This window comes from Rhipicephalus sanguineus, chromosome 1 (assembly GCF_013339695.2).
Source record: "Rhipicephalus sanguineus isolate Rsan-2018 chromosome 1, BIME_Rsan_1.4, whole genome shotgun sequence".
NCBI lineage: Eukaryota > Metazoa > Arthropoda > Arachnida > Ixodida > Ixodidae > Rhipicephalus > Rhipicephalus sanguineus.
The window spans coordinates 284,001,564-284,017,516 of NC_051176.1; the positions used below are offsets into that span (position 1 = coordinate 284,001,564).

At 47.3% G+C, this 15,953-nt stretch overlaps 1 protein-coding gene across 1 annotated transcript in view; it reads left to right on the forward strand.

The window, feature by feature from the left end:
* The first annotated feature begins 2,321 nt into the window (after positions 1-2,321).
* The window catches only part of LOC125757446 (poly [ADP-ribose] polymerase tankyrase-1-like), a 236,199-nt gene continuing 222,567 nt past the window's right edge, over positions 2,322-15,953 (forward strand). The window contains exon 1 of the mRNA XM_049413045.1: positions 2,322-2,432. The gene's annotated coding sequence lies outside the window, so the exon portion shown is untranslated. The remainder of the gene's footprint in view (positions 2,433-15,953) is intronic.

The following is a 15,953-nucleotide window of genomic DNA, read 5'->3' on the forward strand; positions in this document are numbered from 1 at the left end:
TTGAAGGCTCGGAAAAGTTGAAGGAGCAAAAGGCAACACGTGCACGTACAAACAGCACGTCTTCGTAAGTTCAAGAGATGTAAACTCTAGCATTGTCGTACGTTGTATGTGTTGGCATTCCGACTTGGATAACGCATTTAGCGCCAGGGGATGAGAACGGAATGAAGGCGCTTGTCCGCATTGCGCATTGTGTTGTCATTGCGTTCCTTCTGTCTGCTGGCGCTGAATGTGTGAGCCAAGTCAAGAGGTGGGATGAGAATGACCTTGTTAACACCATTCCGCTGTCACTCACTTGTTGTGAGCAAACCCACCAAAACTAAGGAAAAAAAAACATCCAGTATGTCTGCTAATCCGCGCATATTGGATAAACGAAGCGCAGTGGATATGATAAACGAAACTCAGCAATGAAAACTTGTATCACGTTTCTGCAAACTGCACCTGAAAAGACGTTTAAAGCGGATAAGATTAGTGAATAATAGACACCACTTTGAAATATGCTGCTAATTGATATGTGAGGAGGTCTTTTGCAGAACCCTTCTACACATTGAAACAAATTCACGTAAGGTGTAAATGTGTACATCAAAAACGTGTTCATCGATTTAGTGGATCTTGCAGATGTAATCGACAGAACTGCAATATATGTTTTTGACACGGAGTCAGAGAGGTGTAAATTTGATACTAAATGTATTTTTTTCACACTTGCGAATATCTAGCCATTTCTATAAAAATTTCCCAGCCGTAGAGTATAAAAAATCTTTTTCCACAGTCACTACAATTTAGTTTTTTCGTTAAAACAACAACTTTCGGTCAGTTTGTTTCGGGGGTCGTCTTGTAAAAGCATTCTTGCATTTTGCATGTATTAAAAGCGGCATCGGAGTTGGTCCCGAGCTGTAACTTCCCCTTAATCCTTAGCGTAACAGAGGGATGTGATTTGGAAGAGTTGGATTGACGAATTCATAGTGTTGCTATCAGCGCAGAAATCTACACGATAACAACAACAACAACAACAACAACAACAACAACAACAACAACAACAGCAACAACAACAACAACAACAACAACAAAAAAGACCTCATGAAAATTTATGCACTGACAGCTGCTATGTAATGCTATACTCTTGCCCGCGACGCACGTGATGAACTGTTTTAACGGTTGAGTTCGTGCTTACTTTTCTGCTACTGCTGCCATGCTGACTAATGGGTTATTACATAGTGACGTGAACCTCCCCAACATGTTAGGTGTAGCATAACAAGGAAAGATATCTCGAGTACATCGCGCGCAACATCAACGCCATGAGTCGTCTGTTATGTTCACCAGAGAAGGAGGGAGAAACCGCTTGACGTCGCTGTCGATCACTTGTCTAAAAACTGGTTTTAAGGGGATGACGTGGAGGCTCTGGTTAAGCGGACGCATAATGCCACCGTTAATACAAATGAATTATTCATCAGCAGCGAGAACGTCGCAAACGCTCGCACACACAAACGCACAACGCGGCACGATGCAACGGTGCGCTGACTCGTGCTATTTAAATGGCTTCAGGAAATAATGCCTCTTCTCAATCACTGCCTTTCTGACGTAGGCTTAACACTTGTTGGGTGTTACGCCAGCGGAACTAGTCTGATCCCGAAAATGTTGTCATGCCATATAGCGTATCAAAGCGTTACCTTCTACCGAGTAACGTTGGTTTAATATGTGGAGCTCTGACTTTAATAAGCAGTAAAACGTTGCTAAACCGTGTCAATGCCCTACCGCTAGCACAAGGAAAGAACTCGTGAGAACCACGCCGAGCCATACGCGGGTCGTTCGCATAGTGGGTGTAGCATATAGACCTTTCGCGCTCTATTACTGAAGTTCGAAACTCGCAATCGTACCGTATTATTATTACTGATGCGGTGACTGAGAGCACACAGTCCCCTACCTTCGAAGAGACCCGGAGGTCATTCCTAATGACATTTCGCATTAAAAAAAAAGGGTCATTGACTCGTGAGGATCACCTGTTGGTGATCACGTTATCACAGCGTTGGCGAGCTTGCGTTAATGTGCGCTTGCTGGCCCCCATACCAGCCCAGTTCGGGAAATATGGTAGTGTAAGCGTAATTGAAGGTTGATTATGCCGCGTGAAATTAGGTATAGTCTCAAAGCAGGAGCGTGGTCGTTTACTGCTTGATCTGGGCATGCACGACATATTGAGCTTACAGTGCGTATAGACAGCTTTCCGCGGAGAAGAGCGACATTTGCAGGCAGAAAGGCAGTATGTAGCCGTATTGCTTTCGGCTTCCTTGAATGCTGCAATCACAGCGCCCGTCTATACATTGCCCGCAGGTGCCCCCATGGCCGGGAATCGAATCCGCTACGTCGAAATCAGCTGCGAAGCGCTAGCCATTCCAGGCAGCACGGTGGGCGCAGTTGCTCCCTCCGCTTCCTGGCCGTCGGTAAGCACAGTATTCGGTGCATTCGCTGCAGTGCCGCGACGGTGCCTAATTGGACGCCTCACTGGTGCAGCAAAGCCGTGAATGAGGTACGGGGAGATCGATGTTTCGACTAGGGGTCAATACTCGCTGGCAGCGGGGTCTTCCCCCACCCAATTCCAGCCAACAAGCGCCAGTGTTCTATTCGACCAGTGGGATTCCCCTCCTCCGACCCAGCGCTGAACCAGTCCCGGGACGTTATATCTTTGCTTGCTGCCTTTGTTTCTGCGGAAACGGGAGCGGTCGCCCGACGGTTTCGGATCCTTTTGTGTGTTTTCTTTACGGCTCACGGAGCACGACGACAAAACGACTTTCGTCCGGCGAAGGCGCGAGAGGGCGCAGGACGTTAATTGAATTGCAGAGTCAGTTCCAGCTGTCTGTCTTGGAAAACCGCCCGGATCTCCGCCTGTCTCTTTGTTCTCCCAAAGGAGAGAAAATTAGACCAGGACAATCAGGGCCAGTGGTATCAACGTTCGCTTCAACTCTGATTGCGCAGTTAACGCTCAACTAATGCGGCAGACTGTCCGGTGATTGCGGAGAATCTCGCGGAGCCGTTGTCCGACGCTCGTGTTTTCCGTTTCTTTTCTGTTAGACTCACTTATAGGCTTGGCGATGTAGCCGCCGTCGTGTGAACTGGAGAAAAAAGGAGCTGTGAACATGTTGAGCGTCAAAGCAAGCTGAGAACGAGCTGTGCTGAACATTCACGGGATGGGTGCGTGTTCAGACAACAGCCTTCCCGGCATGTGTTTACTTTTGAGGAACTAAAGTCGCATTTGTATTACACGCGGACACAGATTATTTCTCCTGGATCGCATCCAACTAGCTTTGCGGTAATAGGATAGCTTTTGGTCAAGCCGTTTTCTTAGAGAATGCAGGATAGAACGCGTGGCTGTAATTAATTTCCATCTCTACCGGGTTTCTTACGTTACAGCCTAGTTTTACGCTTGTTTTCTTGTGTTTTCATTCTCTTTGAATATCAGGGAAACTGCGCAAAAAACGTAGACAAAGGGAGAAAAAGCAGCACAAGCGCGTACTAAAAACTGATTTTTTTTAAATTAAAAACGCCAAACTATATAAGGCAAAAACCACGTGTGCGGGATTTTTCTGCTAGGATAGGATTTTTCTGCTGCGCGCTCACGTTAGATTTTGGTCGCCGCCACCGCATTTCTCTGGAGAAAGAATGCAAGAATTCCCGTGCATCAGTCTCCAGGACTGGCTTGGGTCACCAAGCGCACGGTATTCACATTTTGTGTCGTGTGTAACATTCGTCAGCCTATAAGTCGGTAGCTTTTGTACTTTATCAATCAAAACATGTACTATTTCACATGACATAACGACGTTGTCGTTTTTAATAAGTTCAATTTCTCGTTTTACGCATTGTCTTATGGTTTGATTGACCCAGAAAATTATTTCGTTGTTACGACATTCCACGCGAATTGTCGCCGCCACCTTGACGTTCCGTATGAAGTGCGATAGGGTCCTATATATCGTGCCCCGCACACCGTATATTCTTCAAGGGGAAGACCACGAAGTTGCAAGCTGATCCCGATATCCCTTAGGTATACGCCGTCACCACTGGCCTTATGAGCACTTTTCGCGTAAAACTGCCGACTGGCAGCTTGGTTTCCAGAGGAGCCGACGTGCGAGGGAGTCGGAGAAAATCTGGAAGTGCATGTAGGGCACGTATAGAGCGGCCGTACGCGGGATATGTACTTTTGGTGCACGCTGATAATGTCCTAAAAATTGATAAGCACCTGAGCGATCACCATGAACAATACGCAGTGAAGCATTCCGTGCACCAGATATGCGCGCTGATTGGGTGACACCTTGTCTTAATGCCTTCAGAAATGCCATAAACGGCGGCTACCGATATTTACAACACCTTGAGTATGACAAGTGATTGACAGATGTGACGAGGATGCTTGCTGGAATTTTCAAATCAAGCTATGAACTTTAATGTCCTGTAGCAAGGCACACACTGCGAATGACGCTGTATAGAGTGACTCGCTCTGCCTTCGACCACATCAAATATCCTGGTATTAGAACATTCACTGTCTCATTTGTATTCGATCCCTTCTCCGCTTTGTATAAGATGGCGGCCTAGACGCTTTTCTTGTTAACCTTCCAGCCTGCCTGCATTCATATTCACACACACTGTCTCTCTCTCTCTCTCTCGGGCTTTGATATGTAGAAAGCCGTTACTGAAAATAGGGCTCACTATAAAAAAAAAAAAAAACACGCTGGTTCAGAAGTTTAGCCATTGCTGAGATAAATCGGAAGGCAGTGGGAGACAGCATTCAAATTTCTGTGAATCGGTTGTTCATCTGATGGCGAGGTTGAACACGAATGTAACAAGTATGCCTAACTGGCGAAAGCAGCCGACTTAAAGCCGATGCCATTAGTATGTGCGACGCGGCTTTCAATGGGCGTGTTTTTAATCAAAATTCGAAATAGGGATACTTTTTATGATCCCCTAATTAGCATGACGGTCATCGCGACGTTGCTGAAAAAGTACGTCGGTAATCTCAGGGATCGAATGTCTCAGTCAGGGTAAGCAGTCTATTCACTTTTGTTTACGGTTGCTACATGTCAGAAAAAAAAGAAAGACTAACTGTAAGGGTTTGTTTTACACTGGACGCATTAGGTTAAGTTCACGATATATTGAAACTACGGATGAATGAAACTTGGGGAGGCGCAACCTGATACTTATACCGCATGCGTAGGTGGGATGAATAGCGTAGGTCGATGTTTATTCCGAAGGCAAGGTGCATATCTGCGCTATTGTGGACTTGGAACACCGGAGCGCTGATAGTACAAAACAAGGCTGCCGTCTCAACATTTTTTTTTTGGCTCTATTAGCTTTCACTTAAAGGCCTTTCTTCTTTCTTTAAAAAAAAGTCCTTTCAAATAGCATGAATATAAGCAGTTTGCGCAAAACTTGTTGATTACTTGATTTTTAAAGGAATATATAGTACACCGAGCTTCCCGCTCCTTTTCATGCTGAGACCAAACATGCGTTTCAATCTCGCATACAAACGCGCCCTGCCACGGCGCTTCATTAGAAACCGGGCGCAGCGGTGATGCGCCTTCAACATCTTATATGAAGCCGTGCAAGCCTGTCACGATGAATGAGCTCAGGGATCGAATGTTCCTGTCAGGGTAAACAGTCTATTCACTTTTGTTCACGCTTGCTGCATGTCGGAAAAAAAAGACTAACTGTAAGGGTTTGTTTTACACTGGACGCATTAGGTTAAGTTCGCAATATATTGAAAATATGAACGAAATTTGGAGAGCGGCAGCTTGCATTTATAACGAACTCGCGGGTGGGACGAGTAGCGTAGGTCGATGTTTACTCCAAAGGCAGGTGAATATCTGCCTTAATGTGCACTGAGAACACCGGAGCGCTGACTGTACAAGACTGTATCTCTTTTTGACTTTTCATTCTTTATGGCTCGCGAGCGACCGTGCGTCGCAGAAGCAACTTCCCTGCATTAAATACGCGACACTGCCTATAGATAGAGTGAGGATCTTGCGACGTGTAGCAGGCTGTTGCAACGGCAACTGTGCATTCGCACGCTTTAGATTATTTTCAGCGTGCCTGTAATTAGTTTGTGAGCGCCAGATAGGTAGAAATAAATGAATCGAAGAAAAATAAACGAATCAGGGGATGCGGCTGATAGCAAGGGGAGCGAAGCTGCATGGGAAATAGGATTGAGGATGCAAATCGGAGACAGCCTGACGCAGTTTAAAACCAAAGAAGGGAACTGTAGCGACGGTTCCGGCGATGCGTAGAGTGCGCAGAGATGCGACACTCGGAGTGATGAGGCGCTGCGTAGTTGCTTTCTCGGTGAAATTCGAGCGGCGAGCGAACTTAATGGGTGCCGGTGAGCGAGCAAGAGCGCGACACCGGCTGCCGCGGGCGTGCGCGTTTTTCCACCAGGAAAATCATTGGTGGGAAAGAGCCTCGGCTCGCCTGTCGACCGTCGTTAATTGCTCTGTCGTGGGCGGCTACGCGGAGCGAAGTGTTGCGCTTCAAACGGTGACTTTCGAAGCGTCCCTTGAGAGTGTACGTCGTGTCCAAGCGAGCTTTAATTTCTTAAATTTTTAATTGCCCATTAACTGCCGCTGAGGGTGGGTTGACTGTTGGGTCGGTGGGAAGGGAAGGGTGTGTTTATCATTGCGAGGTCAAGCGATGCATTTTAGTGGGTCACTCTGTGAAGGTTCCTCCCGAAATCCTGGCCTTCACGTGAGCCGCAAAATTTTAAAGTTCGTTACAAACTTTGTGTGGCTGCGTTTGTTAACAGGCCATCGCTTTTTTCCCGCGCTTAGCCATGAATCCAGACGCTTATCACTGATATCTAGTTCTGAAGTAACCTTTCACGTGTTATCGCAAATTAAAATTGACCGTCACTGATACAACGAAGCGACCATGGGTCACTCAGTCGGTGTGAATTATCTCAGTATTCTTAACGAGTGTTGCACTTATTTTGAGAAAGCTTCCCAGCGATAACGATTAAATATTATTTGCTACCGAAGCTGCGCGAAACTTTTTTTCTTGTTTAGTTGTGCCCTTGTGTAAGCAATTTAGAACAGCGCTAGACCGAAAGCACGAACCGGTTATGGGAACTGATGAATTCTAATTAAACTAGTACGCGTATTTGAACCGCCAGCGGCGAACTATATGCTGCGTGACTTCACTCTTGTACGTCCTGTAAACATATCACGTGACGTATTAGCGGTGGCGATTATGTGGACGTTTGACTTAGTAGCTCCAAGTATTTAGTTCACAGGTGAAAGAAGACCCGAGAAAACATTTGAGAGCTATGTAGCCGTTCGTCTCGTTCATCCGATCTTGCGCCCGCAGCAGTGGTGTCTCCGATGACCACACGTTTGCCTCTCAATGTTAAGCGTTGGAGAGAAGTTCTGACGTCCGCCTCGCAAGAAGCCGCTCTGGGTTTTCTGCGTTATACACCATAGAGTTCGCATTTATGAAGATGATTTTTCTTCTCCAACCAGCTCGGTAGTTATTCCGTCCACACCAGCCTGCAAAAAGTTCAAATCAGCAATGTCAGAACATCGACAAGGTGCAAATTTGGCGAGGCCCTCGGTAGCGCAGTCCTCAAAGCGCGTCGACAGCACAAAATATACTGGCTAATCCATATAATTCAAAAGCAACTTCACGATCTCTTCTATTAGCTCTGCGTCGCAACGCCACATGAGGAATTAGATTGCTGAACTGCTTGACAGAGGCCACAATATAGGGTTTCAATGCATTATGGGACACTGAAACATCAATGATAAGGGAAGTGCCGGAAATGATGGATAGTGATTTTTTAATGATAATCCCGGAGAAACAAACACTGCCCATATAAGGGTCATGAAGAAAATACCATTGTCAAGAACGAATGTATAACGTGGCCATATCTGCGGTCTTGCCCATACCATCGCATTAGGAAAGTGCAAAGCACCAAAGTTCACCAATCTCAGCTCCTGTTTGCCACAGACCTATATGTTAAGTTGCAATCTTTGCTCGCTTTTGCTCGACGGGAAGATGCGTTGCTAATGTTGCCTGCGACTTGGAGCTTCTAAGAATGCCGACTCATTTCTGACTGGAATGGCGCAGAGTGGCAGTGGCAACACATGTGGTGACAAGAAGCCATAAAACGCCCGTGTGACTGCTCAACATACGTCTATATATACACACACGCAAAACTGAAAAATCTCGCCGGGGGGGGGGGGGGGGGGGGGGGTGGACCTCTCTAATCGCCCCTCCCCCGGCTACGCCAATGGCGGAGAGGCATACTCGTGACCAACAGCAAGTGCATCATCTTTTCACCACGCTCAAAAAGGCAGTGTCGAAAGCACCGGCTTTTGTATTTTTTAAGTAGGCTTCACCTTAACAAGATTCTTTTGAAGGTTAAGCTGAACTCCACCCTTGACACTAAACGAATGTTTTTTTTTTTTTTCGCACACTGTACGGTGTTAAATCTCTCAGAAAAAGGAGAGAATATGATAATTCATTTATCCATTCGGTCACGTGGCTTAGTGTCTAGATTTAACACTATATTTGTGAGAATCACTGTATCGGAGGGCTCTGTATTAACTTTTACCACCGAAGCTGGTTTAAAGGGGATCAAAACTTTAAATGCACCAGCAGTTTCTTTGTGCCTTTCACAATGAAATGCGGCCGTAGCACGCGAGAATCGAACCCAGGGCATCATGCATTGCATGATGTACGTTGCTGGCGACAAGCGGTGCGGTTTCCCCACAACGGGCCTGGTCGCAAATTGCGTCAGAACATATATACCTCGGGGAATCGAGTCAGAGTGTCACTATTATTCTCGTGCTGGTTACATAACACTATCTTTATTGTCGTATTGTAATCAGTCGGACGGGAATACGCAGAATACTGGGTGTATATTCATGTATAGATGTGCGAAATCAACGAGGTTCCTGCAGAAACGGAATTTGCGAAATAGTGTTCCAAGTAATTTTTTCGCGTTGCTTGATCGTATAGTAACAATGACTCAGTTGCACTGGTCAGACTGTCCTGTATCATAGCGTGCAATAAAAACGAACAAAAGAAGAACACGACATTGTGTGCTGCATAGGATGGATCAGTGCTGTCAGCAATTTGTCGGCGTGGCGAGTGCCAGAGAACGTGCCGCGGGGTCCACCAAACGTTGCCGCCAGGTTCGCGCACGTGTCGCAATTCGGCTCCGAATGGCGGCCGGACGCTCCGGAAATTGCAGCAGCCGACGCCGAGTAGCGTGACACACTGACCGCGGCCGTCCGCAGCCGAAATGAGTGCGCGTCTTGTTTTCCTTTGCTGACAATAAACCACCGGCTCCTCCCATGTGCTGCTTATATTTTTTCCGTTCCTCCGTCCTCCTCAGGCGATTGCGTTCATCGCTGCCTCTTCTGCCAATTTGGCTGTGGGGAGAGGCAGAGACTCACGAGCAGAGGTAGCGGTGACGTGACTTTGAATCCCAGCATGCATCACTAGCTCGCTAAACATCAGCCATCCTTACGGTATCGACAGCAGCAGTATAGGTACATGCAGAACAGCAAACTTAATGGAATCAGAAAATCTGCTTTCGAAAAGAAAACATTTTAAAACTGGCAAAGAATCCTTGCCTGATGAGCCTTCAAGTTACCCAAGGTATACTGTGGTGAAACCCGTGTTTTGGTTACGTTTCATTGGTTCCGTGAAAGGATAGGGCGAAGGCTATATGCGCGCGGTGCAGGGAAAGCGCATGGGCGTACAAAGGTTCGTCATACGCGGTTGTGCTTCTCATTTATTCGAATGCGAGACACTCGATGGAGACTGTATGTATATGTATACTCTGCCTGTACCCGAACCTAACTTGTTTTAAAGCCCCGAATACTTAAGGCTCGTACATACACACAAACAAATATGCAAACTTCTGAACCGGTATATTTCAAATAGCTTTCCACGGTTGAAGGTTTAGTCTCACGGAAAACGCTTATGCACGCAATAGATTCTCTGAGCCGTCATGACGCTTTCAACGCAACCTTGGGCGTTCGCGGCCGTGTTTCGCACGGCTGTACACCATTGTTGTTTTTAAACCGAAACGGATGAGGAGCATGTAAGCGCCTTTATACGAGCGAGTAGTGGCGAGATCGGCGATGGTATGCGTGCATAGCAGTATCGAATTCGAATGCCGACTGCGCACACGCCTTGCATTTGTTATCCGCGGGACCCATCTCTCACCGCCGCAGAGAGCCAGCCCACGCAGCTGCACGTATATGTTGCAGTTCTATAACTTGATAGAACGGCAGGATGGGCTAGTTGGTGATTTAGAATCGACATATTTGCACAGTGCAAAGTGAAAGAGGACACATGAAAGGACACAACGCAGGCGCTGTGTTGTGTCCTTTCATGTGTGCTCGTTCACTTTGCGCTGTGCAAATATGTCGATGCAGTTTTATGTTTTTATAACACATTACGCGGCACGCGCTCATAAATCTCCTTTTTTTGTAATCTATATTCCAAGATCACTGCGACAGTCCCAGTATAACAAAGAAAAAAGGTGCATTGCGAAAGAAACATTTTAATATAGACCTATTCTAATAACGGCTTTGCTGAAGCAGTACTGCGTGGATAAAGCACGGCAAGGCGGTTATCCTCCTGGCGCGAACTGATGCTATATCCAGCGACAGAGGGCGCTTTATGCGCTTGAGTCTGCTGTCACCGATCTACCTGCTTCTCGCAGGCAATCATGCGTAACTGTCAGTACGCTGTAAACAAACAAAAAAAAAAACTCGAAATGGGAGTAAATCACCCGTCCTTTATCGCATTCCCTTTTCTGGGTTTTTAATTTTTTTTTTTACTACGTACCACTCAAGGTAAAACTTTATCCTCATGCTGACCAAGTGCTTGTATGTAGAAATGCATGGTAGTGATTTTCGACCACTTGCTACGTTCCTTAGCGAGCGTAGCAGGTATACGCTATATAAAGCCACTCAGTTTGCATTTTAGAGTAAGTGGCTCCGCGCACACAAAAAGCTAGATCAGATTAAGCGGCTTGTGTCCCTATTTTCGTCGTTTCATCCGTAATTTCGCCTCCATTATCGTCCCCATAAACTCGGCTTCTTCTCGGTGGCGCTGACCTTTCGCCTTGGAATCTTGATGGCGACGACTCATTCACGACGCTCCGCCTGCTCTGAACGTGTAAGAGAATACTTAAGCAGTAAAGTGTGTAATCAAGCGTTTGTGCGACCCATAATGAGTTCCGACAGGACGTGCCCAACTTTGCACGAAAAAAACTCCACGTATGCAGACTTGTCATAAATGAAGTGAACCATTACAGCTATGCACGTTTATTGGCGTCATCATCCGCCATTCCATGTAGTACGTTTCTTTCTTTTTTTTTGTATTTGCGCTCTCTTTTGTCGTCGAGAGACAGAGTAATCTTTTATTGATTTGAGTGAGTTCGTGGCGGATACAGTCCACGTTGACGCCACATAAACTGTGACGGGAAACTCGTAAAACGTGACTCGACAGGAGAAGTGAAGGATTTGCTTTAAGCTATGTTAATGCAAAGGGTTTGGGGGGGGGGGGGGTGTAGTGTTGGAGGTGGAACTGCAATGTTTGTCATGGGGTATATTTCTGCGCGTAATGTTGTTTGCACGTTTGTACGGTAGTGGTGGACGTAAATACGTGGACAACGAAGTGGGGGCAAACTGGCGAGTGTCAAGATCTGCCCCAGCCGGTCCGTGTGCTTTGAGAAATTCGGGAGGCGTCTAAGAAGGCCGGCTAATTGAGCCGATAACCACTCCCCGTTCCATGTACGGTAAGAGATCGTTTTCTTTAGCGGGGGAGGTGTTGAGGGTCAGGAGACGCGCTCTATTATGTGCCGGACGTTTTTGAAGTGTCCGCGGGGTGTGAGGGAGCGCGTCGTCTCCCTGGTTGCTGAGGAGACAATGGTGGCCGTCGCGCTCCATCGATGCGCCAAAGGAGAGAGCAGGCGCACTGGTGCCCAGACTGTTCTCAGCGATAAAGCGTGATATCGTTTTTCCCCCTGGCTCTCCACCGGCGACGCTGGCCTTTCATGGCGCGGCCCTTGAAAACGCCGCGGCCCCAGGTTCGTGGGAGGCGCGAGTAACGAGGCGCCATTGAAGAGGCCGGGACGACGCCCACGCCGCTTTCGCAAGCGACGGCATCGCTTCCCTCCCGCCTTGCTGCACGCGGCGGCAGTGTTCGGCGGTGTGGCGCAACGCCCTCGAGAGCGAAAAAAAAAAAAAAAAATCGAGATAAAGGGGAGACAGACTCCCTTTGCGCATCGCAAGGCTATAGGCTTGAAACTGGACCTGCGGCTGGAATAGCTTGGATGTTCTTTGCTGTGTACGGCCCCGCCTTCGTCTATTCTCTGGTTGCCCTCTCCTTTCGTAGTTCCACCCGTGTCGTCTTTCTTTTCGCGACCGAGGATCAAAGAAGAAATCCAAAGGTGGAAAAGACGCGCCTTTCCTTCTCCACGGAGCTGTCCTCTCCTCGACCCCCACGCGCCTGCACACTCTTGTTTGCTTCGCCCCACAAGCGTGTGCCGCTTGTTGACTGGCGATTTTTCCTGTTGACTCCGGCGGCCTCAGCTGCCCCATGAGGATGATCACCCCAGCGGAGACAGTCGCAATGCCCAAACAAACAGCGACAAAAACAGTTGCAACACCGCTGGCTGTGGTGTAACTGTTATAAGAGACTTCTTTAATTTCCCGTTTTGCAAAGAAGGAATCTTTGTCACTTAAATAAAACGACCTCGAGCAGGCGAAATGTAGCACACCTTTTCCTTTTAGTGTTTGAAAACACGCATATTTATGTCCTCGGATTTTATGAAATTTAGCTGCAGCTTAGAATATAAACATAAATGTCGATTGTGCACGGTGCGCTCAGCTGTACTAGTGCTGAGCGTGCAGGCAGAACTTCCTGCTGGCTCGCGGTGCAGGTCAAACTTTTTCGTTTATGTTCTTACTCTAACGTGGCAGCTCAATCTGTCTCGCTGAAAGAACTGAAAAACCGATAAGTTAATCTATTTTCTATTTTGCCTTTCAGCAGCTCAAAGGCATGCGTCATCTTTTGTTGATTAAGGGGGGATGCGGGGCTGGAGAGTCAACTTTTGAATTGCTGCACTAATTTTGATTAATATTACATGGGTGGAGTATCTTTTTGTTATTAGAACATATTCCAAATTATACCCTAGCACCCTAGCAGGAACACAAAAGTACCTATGGCTCTTATAATGATCATTCATGTATGCCAACTTAGAAAAACTACGTTTTAAAAAATAATGAAAATGTACTGACTGTTTATTATTAGGTGCCTTCTAGATGGTTTTTAGTGCAGGATAAGGTCAGTCACGTATTTTTTATGACGTTTCTGTAAAAATGTCATCACTCTAAAAGTGAAGTTCATTTTTTTCCTTGTCACTGCATGTCAGACGTTCGAATTTTGTTTGTGTTAGAAAATACTCAGGGATTCGAAAAGTACCTTATCTTTTCCTGCCAAAATTTCAGCCTAGAAACAATCTTGTAAGCAGCTACTGGCGAAGCAGTTTGGAAGTGATAGTTTTCTTAACAGCCTCGTTCTCTCCAAAAGTGCAAACTTAGAAAAATGAGTTCAAAGATTTCACAATGAGCTATTTATTTCGATGGTCAAAATGAATTAATCAAAGTGACCTGCTGCGTGGGTAGGGCCTTCCTCTTCAATACAACGCTGTTCTGTGACAATTGCATCCAATCTTCAATTTTTCACAGCTTTCGAGCTGTGAATGTTGCTTACAACACTTGTTGGTCACGAAACGGACGAACCGCTGATCGCAATGAACTCGCAGGAGAAATAACAGATAAGCCGAGAGACACACAAACACAGCAATAGTAGCTCAGAATTGGTGCGAAACCAGCGGTGGATGGTCACGTGATATGTTTCCGCCAATTCGAGCTTCTGTTCCGGCTTGCCAGTGACTGCTGTCTCCGGGGCTAAAAATGTGCTTTTTTAATTTATTTGTTTGTCCTCTGGCATACTCTCGGCAGAAGGTCTCCCTTGACCTAAAGGCGCGAGAAACAAACGTTCTAACGCGGCCATTCACTTCGCGTTCGGCTTCTTTCCCGCTTTGGAGCCGCGTCATGAAAAGTGCTTTCCAAAGACGCTTTCGACAGCGAATGCGTGCCACCGTCTCGTGAAAAGAATTCCTTTTAATATCTTCTGCTGCCCAGATAACAACCAAACTTGGTGAGCATGTTCTTTAATGAACCAGCATTCCAAAACAACTCAAATTTGAAAATGTATAATTTTTTCGAAAACCGTTTTTCGGCCCCGCATCCCCCCTTAAGCTAGCAAGAAAGAAGTCTAGGAGAAGAAAGGGGTTTGTCATCATTAACACTGTTCGAACCACCAAGGAATGTCCGTAGAGGCAATATTTCGAGAAAAGGACTTGTCTTCGTAAGGGCGACGAAGACAAGCTTCCTTGCCGAAACACTGGTATCAATCACATTCATCACATTCATTTTTCAACCATGGTTCATTGTCGATCGTCATCGACGCCAATATGTCATGCTTAGAAAGTACCAGAGCCAAATATTACCTGAAATACGTAAAAAAGGTGTATTCTCAGTTCCAGCACCTATTCACAATTACGTACGCGAAAGCGAGTCCAGTAGGCTACTTGGCTTCTTAGAACTAACCATGAAAGCCAACAAAACCATTGCTGGGCAACAGATCGAGGTGCGCTCCTATATACACATCCTGAGGAAAGGAGATGATGCATTTGAGCGGCATGTGGTGGCGCTGCGAACACTTCTGATTTACGAGACGTTTTGCTTGGCGCCTTCTTCGCTCCGTTCCTGAGGCAGTGTATAGGCTGACGCGACCACCACTTGTGCAGCGCATGAATCAAATACACCGCGGCGGCGGAGAAACTAATGTGCGCAAGAGTGTGGCCACGCTGTTCGCGGAGTGCGCCGTCCGCGCAACAAGCGGTCCCCGTTCTGGCGTGGCCGGCGTCGAAACGCCAGGGCCGGCCCCACCGTCGAGATTGACGAATGCGGCCTCGGTGCGGTCCTATTTCAAGAAGAGAGCGCTCAGTGGCGTCGACGAGGAAAACGCCGTGAGCGTTCGCGGAAAAAAGATGCCAGTTGGCGGTGCCTCGTCCGCGCTTTCTTTCCTCGGTCGAACGGCGCGCGCATAAATAAACGCCGACGAGCGCGGCAGCCCGAGGAAGGCGAGCCATTAATCCCACAGCAGCAGCCATTTGTCACGGACCCCTTCTCGTGGCGGCGACCGTGGCTTTGGACCCTGGTGTCCGTCCGTCCCAGACGCGGCAGGCCCGGGCTTTAATTGGCCGGCCGGCCAGACCCATTCGGCGGCCTAATTGCACCCTCATGGGATGCAGCCGTCCTCCTCGTTCCGCTGCGGCAGCACCAGCGGTCCGATGCTGGCGATGCTTGCCGTCGGCGGACAGACTTTGGCGCGAAAGTAAGTGGCGCCGGGAGTCCCTTCAAGATTATTCCGAATCTCTGGGCGCTGTATGTTCGACTTGTCAGTGGATCCGCGCTCTCTGTGGAGGCCGGCTTTACTCAATGACCGCTCTGAAGTTTGTACCGCGCTTTGGGACAGTGCTTGCCGAGTCGTGCCCCGGCTCACGAAGGGAGGCGTAAAGATTAGAATCCACCACCTCTTGTATGCCAAGTTTACATGGGCGCATTGTTGCGCAGCCACTTAACATAAAAAGCCTTGGACCATTAAAGACTATATGAAACATTTTGCCCCGTATGACACGCACGTATTTTTATCAGGTATAATTCATGAGGAGTCTGTCGTGCGTCCGTCATCAAGTTGGAATGGTCAAATATAAGTTCGATCACATTGAATTACTACTTCTCGAAGGCAGAGTCGATACCTTGATGTTCGATAACATTTGTTCCGCCTTATCTAGTAGTTCTCAGGCTGCGGGAGCCAGGAAAAGGGCTTCC